The sequence below is a fragment of the Oryzias melastigma genome, linkage group LG18 (genome assembly GCF_002922805.2).
Source record: "Oryzias melastigma strain HK-1 linkage group LG18, ASM292280v2, whole genome shotgun sequence".
Lineage (NCBI taxonomy): Eukaryota > Metazoa > Chordata > Actinopteri > Beloniformes > Adrianichthyidae > Oryzias > Oryzias melastigma.
Genome location: NC_050529.1, coordinates 5,052,664 through 5,060,493, shown reverse-complemented (window position 1 = coordinate 5,060,493; position 7,830 = coordinate 5,052,664).

Sequence of the window (7,830 nt, the reverse complement as noted above, 5' to 3'; positions counted from 1 at the left end):
AAAAAAACTCGAAAAGAGAATTGAAACTGAAAACTGAGGAATGGAAGTGAAGATTAAAAAAAAAAGAAAAGAAAATTCAAAAACAGCAAATTTTTTAATTTTCTTTTGTTTCAAATTTTCTATTTTTTCTTTCTGTCCAAACCACCAAAATGCAGAAGGCTGCACCTGAATGACAGGAAGAGTTAGAGGAACAACTAAACGTCCCTGTTTGAGCGATAATGCAGGAATATTTTTAGCATTCCTTTGACATCGTTGGAAAAACTGTCAGTTTGTGTTAATGACTTGATGTTCTCTATCTGCAGATGTGTGTCTCCATCCTTCAAAACCGTCCATTGCTCTACAAGACTCCACCAACTCCTCCTCCTGTCCAGATCTCGAGTGCGTATTTAGCGGAGCTCCTCTGCACCTCTACTCTTCATTGGCTGTCATCAACGTGGTCGTCCTCCTCCCTCTTTGCATCTACATAATCATCTATGGCGTCAGAAAATGGCGTACAAATCGCTCCTCTGCTGCAACAATGAGTCACTCCGACTGCTTCCTGTACCACATGGTCGTCATGGAGACCATTGGGGTCTTCAGGTGGTTCCTGAACTTTAGCGCCTTAATAGTGAACGATGTAAACTTCTTCCGACAGTTAAAGGTTTTGTTTCTTTTTACATATTACGGAGAAATCTACTTCCACCTTCTGACGTGTGTGGAGCGCTACCTGGCCGTGGTTTATCCCATCGTCTACAGAAGCTTCAGGAATCAACGCGGCGTCCGAATCAGGAACATCAGCATCGCCTGCGTCTGGATCCTTTCCCTCGCAGGGACGACAGTGATGATTAACAGAGACAAAGGCACCTTTCTGGAACTAACTCTCCTAATAGTCACCCTGATCATCATCTCCTTCTGCAGCGTTTCTGTGCTTCGGGTTTTGATCCGTCAGCCTCCTGGAGATCAAGCTGGAGCCAAGGAAAGGGTTGATGACACAAAGAAGAAAGCCTTCCACACCATGTTAGCCATACTGGGGGTGCTGCTGATCCGCTTTTTGGGGTCTGTTTATTGGGTTTACATTAAATTTACTGCAAATGCATTTAATTGTATCATGGAGAGCACTGAGGTTGTGTTCAATCTGCCCAGCAGTCTGGTCTTACCGCTGCTGTTCCTGAAGAGAGAAGGGAAACATTTCTGTTGAGAGAATATATATATATATGTATATATTCATTTATTTAAAGTCTATCTTCAGTTTATTAACTTGAATGTATTATACCAAATGGTAGTTAGTAGAAATGCTGCTTCTGATGCTTTAGTTTAATCATATTATCACAGTTTTTAGTTGGTAGAATTGTAAGGAACTGTATTGTGTTTTCTTTTTTTTTTTACGTGGTAACCAAATACAGCAACTAAAAAATAATCATTTGTGTGTGCCCTGATTAGAATCTCCAGTGTGTATATTGATTATAACATCTTCTGTTCACTCTTTGCGAGTAAAATTAATTTTTTTGACTCTTGAGTATTACGCCACTCCTTTATTGTCCATTTTCAGATACGTTTTCTGACAATGTCCCATAAAAAAGTTAAAATAAAAAAAAATCAGATAAAGAAAATGAGCAAATGCATAGTTTAAATACTTATACATAGTTTTGTTGCTTTTTCATCCATCAATCAATCTTCTTCCAGTCAAAGATGCCCAGATCTTCCTGCATCTCCCCTGGGGTACCCCAACACATTCCCAGGACATACTGGCTCCTCTCAATATGGATATTGGTAGTTTTTTTTTTCCTCTAAAAAAATAAAATAGAAACTGCATTTTCTTTAAAGTCATTCTAATGATAAGATATAGATGTTTAATGATTGCCTGGAAGGTTCACAAAAGGGATGTAAAAAAAAAAGATTAATCCCATCAATCAAAACCATTCAAAAAAATTTTGAACAAAACAATCGAGATAAACATTGTTGAGCAAAGTTTAAAAAAAAAAATCTAGTAGTCCATTTAATAATGGAGCTCTAGCTCCAGTTTAATGTTCTTGGAACTACCATCACAGAATTCCAAAGGATTTTGAAGCTGAAAAAAACATCTTTATGCAATTATTTACAACAGTGATGTGTTCTTGGGCCAGAAATAAACCAGCTGATTCTGACAATGTGTTGATCTGTCTGTGTCTGTATTCTGTCATCAATCACTTCTGACTATAAGGTAATTCATCACATCTCTGACAGGCTGCAGGCCAAACCACTTGTTATTCAACTCTATTTGAGCTGTGGTTTGGTACGCTTCCATCGTTACATCATTAGTCTAAAACTTCTCGTCTTTTTTCTTCACACCGTTTTTTTCAAAGAAAATAAAAAATAAGAACTTTATATATGGTCTATATGGTATATATGTGTCTTTTTCTGTATCGTTTTCAACATTAATTTTTATATAGAAAGAACCCCCCAAAGAGACACAGAAAAAAGAAAAAAAATGTGTGATGAACACTTTAATCTAACTGTTTTGGAGTTTTTACACTTTAAATTAATAATAGACAAAGTAAAATCAACCTTGTCAATCATTCAATCTTTTTATTGTTTTGATAGACGGATATACTTCATTTTAATCTTTTATGAATTGATGCTGTGTACTTGTGGTTTTTTTTTTAGGCAAATAAAGCAAATTTGAATTTCATTTGAATAAAAGACGAAATATACAAGAGAATTTCAGCATAAAATCAGCCAGAATGATCGAGGAGATTCCCATCCTGAAGCACAGAGCCGGACGCTCAGACACTAAATTCAACGGTTGGTTTTCACTTTATGTTGTGTCCTTGAATCTTACTTACTATACTCATCTTTCATACTCAATTATATGTGCTACTTTTTTATGTGCAAGTACCTCTACAAAATAAATGCTTTGCAAACAAATACTTTTATATAGAAATTACAGTACTGGGCAATCAGTCAGTGTCATGAGTGAGTAAAAGAAACTGGAACTGTCTTGAATGTACATTTCGTTTATGTCCATGATCTGTTCTCAAAGATATTACCCGATGACATTAGAATAACAATCTTTTATGACACGATGTTTTGACCTATCATTACTGCTAAAGCCAAAGCTGTAACTGCTACTAAAATGGCAAGCAACATTGATGCCTCCCAGGCTAGTAAGCATTAATTCTTGTTTGTCAGTAATTCACTAACATTGTTTCTTATGTTCCACAGGAATGTATCCATCGTCCAATAGTGATACACTCAACCGTCCCCGCTCCCTCAACGGCTCTGACTTTATTCTTGACATTTACTGCTTCCTTTCTCCCCCGAGCTCCTTTGTCGTTGTCGCATTCTTCATCACTTACATCCTCATCTTAATGCCTTTCTGCATCTTTATCCTTCATCATGGTCTGCAGCAATGGAAGCAGAAGCAATCGCCAATGAATCACAACGACTGCTTCACCTACCACACGGTCACCATTGAGCTGATTGGTGTTTTGGGGGGTTTCTTCTGCATTTGCGGCATCTGTGGCAATCATTTACAGGTTTTCCTAGTGGGGTTTTATTGTTTCTCTTTCAACTGGTTCGGACAGATTTTCTTTCACGTTCTGACCTGTGTGGACCGGTACCTGGCTGTGGTTCATCCAGTTCTCTACTTAACCCTGAAGAGTGACCGAGGCGTCCGAATCAGGAACCTCAGCGTTGCAAGCGTCTGGCTCCTTTGCTTTGTGGAGACTTCTATGTTGAGCAAAAACTTTTACATCTTCATTAATGGCTCTATCTTGACAGTATTTTTAATAATCGTGTCCTTCTGCAGCATTTCTGTTCTTCGTGTTTTGATTCGTCCAGCTGCAGCCAAACAGAAAAGAGCTGACGAGTCAAAGCTGAGAGCGTTCCGCACCATTGTGGTTATACTGGCAGTGCTGGTAGTTAGATTTACTCTGAGTTTAGTTTGGGGTTTAGTCTTTATTGTAGAGGTAAACTTGAGCTGCCTATTTTTGACTTCTGAGCTCTGGTTAAATCTGTCCACCAGTCTGGTGTTACCTCTGCTGTATGTGCACAAGATACATAAATGATTTAAGTTTATATGTAAACCCATGATTTAAAATGTGTAAAAAATAGGCCAAATTTTCCTTTAAAGACTTAAAGTTGTAAATCTTAAAGAATGCTTGATAACTTCTAGTTTTTACTAACTTCCTTTTATGATTTGTGAAGTTCTTTTCTCTGAAAAATGTCTTTGTAATTATTAGTCTTATAGTTAACATGTATAAAGGACTTGAATGCTCAGTAATTAAAAAAAGCCAATGAATTCAGACTTTATAGTGAGGAACTCAGATTTTATTTTATGCAATAGAGTATTTATCATGTTTTATGTTTTCAACGGGTCTTCAACTCTACTCATCTCTTCAGCTTTTAAAGTTGCTCAGAAGCAACTTTAATCCCCAAGTTACTGCAAAACAGTTACCGCAACGAGGAGAGTTGGACATGGCACCGAAGAGAAATGTTAAAGCCGATTTGACGGAGATCAAAATCGCGCATACTGATATACAAGCTAAACTGACGCCTATGCTTCTCATGCATGCTAAAATATCAGCACTGATTGAGCTTGAAGGTAAGCTATCACCACTGCTACAACTCGAGGAAGATTTCCGACAGGAAAAGGCACGTAACGAACAACAAGATAATCACAAAGATCTCCTGGAGAGAAGGATGCATGATATGGATCAACAAGTGCGGATGAATAATGTTATTCTAGTGGGACTTCAACTGAAACCCCAGGGCGCGGCCTGGTGCTACTAATGTTAATGACCTGAATCTATGATTGTAGGGTATCAATATTTGATATTGTTGATAATTCATGTAGAGAAAATGGTATGGTCGAGGCATGTTGGGATAATAAAAATTTGCTTCCTTCCACTCCCTTTGAAGTGATCTACTTTTGATTTATTATGTGATATGTTAGTTCATGTATTATTACCTGATTGCTTGAAAAAAACCATTTAATTAATTCATTCATTATATTAAATTCATGTAGTATTCCTGTGATTTTGCTTTATTTCAAATTTACTTAAATGTATTCATATTGAGGTTACTTGAAAAAATCCTATTCAAACTCAAAGCCTGAAGACACAAAATAGGAGGTAAAAAAAAAACAGAAACAGTTTTACTTTCCATGGATACTCAGCATTGACCAGGTAAACTGAAAACAATCCTGAATCCTTGTGAATGCCTTCTATGGTTCATTTACAAGTTTTACCTGTAGTGAGCAGTTATGATTGTCTATAATTATGATTGTTTTCATGTGCACGCAGAGGACGCTAGCTGCAGTGAAAATTTCTCCTTTCTTACTACTTTATCTGTAAGTTTTAAAAGAATGGCTATTACGTTGCATAATGTTACAGTATTACAATTAATGCTAATATACATCTTTATGCTGATGACACCATTATTTACTGCTTTGGCTCCTCCCCCACAGCTGCCATCGAATCGCTGCAGAAAGAATTTGATAGGATACAGCACACACTGCTGCAGCTCAAATTGGTTCTGAACGCTGACTAAACCAAAATAATGTTGTTTTCCAATTCAAGGAAGAGAACTCTGGTCTTCCCTACACAGTATTCACTTTGCAGAGAAATGAAGTTGAGGTGGTCCATCAGTATGAATATCTTGGAATCATCATTGATGACACGCTGACTTTCAAGCTCCATATTGAGAATCTTGTAAGGAAACTCAAACTGAAACTGGGCTTCCTGTTCAGAAATAAATGTTGTTTCTCTTTTGGGGTTAAAAAACAGCATGTCTCAGCAGCCTTTCTCTCCTTTGTAGACTATGGAGACCTGCTGTATATGAATGCCACATCCCAGTATCTTAGACCTGTAATTGTTTGCTCTCAGATCTATCCCAGTATCATGCACATCTATTAGATACCCCAAGAAAAATGAATCTTTCCATCTCATCCAGTAATCTTCAAGTGCAATCACCATTGTGGACAAGAGCTAGACCCATAGAATGACTCAGTGAGTTTGACTAATGGCTGTTTTAGACATACACCCTACTTTATTTGAATTTTCCGTCTGGTTATTGATGACAGAATTTCATTCAATGCATAACATGTTCGTTTAAAATATACATTGATAAATAGACCTGGTTGACATGTCTAAAATGATGACTGATAGACACTTTTATTCAAAAAAAAAAAAAAAAAAACTATTGACGTTGGCAGTTTATTTACAAGGTCTCGCAATTTACTGTTTTTCAACTTGTCAGCAACTTTGATTATGCTTTTTTATGCAAATGCTCACTTTGAATTGCATATTGAGATGCCTACCACCACAATATTTCAGCAAAATGTCACAATTAACAGATGAGATGAAAACAAACATTAAATCAAGCAAAACAAAACAACAAAGCCAAAGTATGTGTTAAAACAATTTTCATTTTATAGGTATAAGTGTAGCTTTAAGAATACAATACTCAACATTACAACATGTAATATTTTGTAAACTTAATGCTATACCATATATTGAAAAAATTATTGCGTGTACCTACAGGGGGCGCCACCTAGCTGGTTTAAGGCAGTTAAAAATATTGTGATTAAACAGATAAAAGAAAACCATAGCAGGGAGATTTTATTGTCTTTTCTCCAAGCGCGGAGCTAACGCCCCCTTTAAATTCCCGCCACGAGCAGTTTATTTAAGGGTCACAGGGTGTAGAAGCCTGTCTTAGCAACTGATTGGATAAGGTGGGTGTGTACATATATATATATATATACTGTATATTTGTATGTATATACATGCAATAAATACAAATATCACATATATACATATATATATATATATATATATATGTATATATATGCATGTGTGTGTGACTAAACTAAGTACAAAAGGGTACTTTATATAAATGTAAATTTTATAATAAACACCTATAGGTTAGTATTTTTCTTAAAAGCACAGTACTAGGTTGGAATGACCTTAACAGTGGCAATCTGTGTCTTTTTTCTAAGTTTCTCTGAACGCAGACCGAACCTTGGGACGCTTTGTGACACACAGGGGTGTCACCCTAACCCATTACCCAAACCATAACCTGGTCCGTTACTGAGCCATGTCCAGTATTGGGTTAAAGTTAGGTTTAGGATACTAGCGCGGTCCATGTCGCAGTATCGTTCCGGTACCAGTTTGTGGCCTGAAGGTTTAGGAGCCTTGATTTAATTGATAGAGCCAGCACATCAAAAAACGGCGAGTTTCAATATTTGACACAAAGTATCCTTAACCATGCATCAAGATTTGGGGACTTGGGAGGAGCCCAAAGTCCACCATTGCAAGAGTAATCCACGTCGCGGTGAGAAGCATGTTCCTTTTGTAAGTAATGACTTTGTGTTGTAGCATGACTTTTTAAAGTAAAAAAAACCGCTGCTGTTATGTATATTCAAGCACAGGAAGCTCTGTGCTAATGCTAGCGGATCTGTGATTATAATGCCATTGTCGAACGAGAGTCACGTTTGAAATATTAGACTTTATTTTTCATCACCCTCCGTTTGGAGGGATAAATGAAGATGAAGGGAGAATTGGGATTAGGTCATTAATTTTAAAATAGAGAGAACCCCCTCACAAACACACACACAAAAAAAACAAATGTTGGATGAACACTTTAATCCAACAGCTTTTTGAGTTTTTAGACAATAATAGAAAAAGTAAAATCAAGATTTTTTCATTGCTATGATAGACAGATACATTTCTGCAGGTTAATTTTGAACTTTAGTAAATAAACGTTGTGGCCCTGTTTTTTTATGCAAATCAGGTACATTTGAATTTAATTTGAATAACAGCAGAAATATAAGAGACTATATCATAAAATCAGCCGGAATGACTGAGGGGATTC